Source organism: Hipposideros armiger, unplaced genomic scaffold, assembly GCF_001890085.2.
Source record: "Hipposideros armiger isolate ML-2016 unplaced genomic scaffold, ASM189008v1 scaffold_1970, whole genome shotgun sequence".
Classification (NCBI taxonomy): domain Eukaryota; kingdom Metazoa; phylum Chordata; class Mammalia; order Chiroptera; family Hipposideridae; genus Hipposideros; species Hipposideros armiger.
Window position 1 is genome coordinate 39,551 of NW_017733320.1, and position 1,701 is coordinate 41,251.

At 38.7% G+C, this 1,701-nt stretch overlaps 1 pseudogene; it reads right to left on the reverse strand.

The window, feature by feature from the left end:
• Positions 1-748: 748 nt before the first annotated feature.
• On the reverse strand, positions 749-1,090 carry LOC109378422 (thioredoxin pseudogene; annotated as a pseudogene).
• Positions 1,091-1,701: the final 611 nt, after the last annotated feature.

Consider the following 1,701-nt stretch of genomic DNA (forward strand, 5'->3'; position numbering starts at 1 on the left):
CGTTGACTTCTTGCTTTCTGATTTAGACACTTTTATTTATTTTCTTGTCTGATTATTCTGACCAGGACTTCCAGCAACAGTATGTCTTTCTCCACTCAGGCTGGTGGTGACCAAAGTTCAGGAGAGACTGAACTAGAGTTTAATTATCTTAGTTAACAAGGGTTTTGTTCTGATGAAGACATACAGAATTCAGTACAAGGGAAAACGTCTCTAACCAGGTTTAAATCCCACAAATGATTTCCTCAGAAGCCTCTAACCATTTCTTTCAAATGCAGCAATCAAGGGTGACAGGCCTCTGTCTCTGGGGCCTTTTAACCTAGAATCCCAACTCCAAACTGGAATTACCTGATCGTCATGGATGTATGTGAAATTTTACTTCTCCTTTCCCTAAGGCAACTAGTTAACACTGATGACAATTCAAACCTCAATATTATTTTAGGATGAACTTTGTGGAGCTAATGGTGCTGTCTTGTCACACAGGGAACTATCCACTTGTCTTACCTGAGTCATGTGCTGGAGGAGGGCCCTTTGCAGTAAGCTGCTTCCTGGAACACAAAAGCCAGGAGGATTCTTTTTTATCATCAATGGCCATTTTTCATTTATTTTGAAAGCTATTCAAAGACACCAGACAGTTTTAAAAACAGAATTAATATTTTATTCTCATTTATAATTAGATGGCAGTTGAGTATAATTTTCTACTTGATCATTTCTTTTGTAAATAAATTACAAGTTTAAAAGAGCTAATGGCTGGTTATGTCTTCAGAAAACATAATTAGATGAATTCATTGATGGTGGATTCAAGTTTTTCCTTATTAGCTCCAGAAAACTCATCCACCTTTTGTCCATTTTTAAAAAACTGGAAGGTTGTCATGCAGTTGACTTCACGCTCTGAAGCAACATCCTGACAGTCGTCCACATCTACTTCAAGGAACACCACATTGGAACACTTTTCACACAGGGAGTTAAAGAACAGCTGGATCATTTTGCAAGGTCCACACCACATGGCTGAGAAGTCAACTGCTACGAGTTTGTTCCCTGCATTCTTCAAGGTTTCCTCAAAAGCCAACTTGCTCTCGATCTGCTTCACCATTTTGGTGGCTGAGGCCTGACAAGCAACCGCAAGAAGCGATGGAAGTGGATGCAAAGGGCCAGACTCTGCTTCCAGGAGGATGTCTTTAATTCGATCTCTTTTCTGGATCACAGGGTGGACCACAGGGAGACTTCAACATGGTCAGTCCAATAAATATGATGAAGAGGTATGAAGACCATTCCAAATATTCATGACAAAACTGAAACTCAGACTGAAAAAATTTTGGGTGAAGGAATATGTAAAATTTGGGAGTATTTAGCTTGAGGAAATCTTGTTATAGAAAATATGATTCAGTCTCTAGTATTGAACAACAGAAAACAAATGAAATCATTAATATTATAAAGAGCATAATATTTTCTTATCTATTGACAGGAAACCAATAAATAACTGATCTTCAATTATTAGAGTTTATTAATCCAACATTATACAAAAATGTTGACTTTCACCAATGCAATCTCATTTTCCAATATGGATTTGTGTCTATGTGGACATGTGACCTAGTCTAGTCAGGGGGGCAGGAGACAGGGAGTGTGGGGCTTCCTGGTTCTTCAACAGTTAATTTCAGTAGAGCCATTTCCTCCCCTCCCAGAGTCCCCTTTCATGTCTGCAGG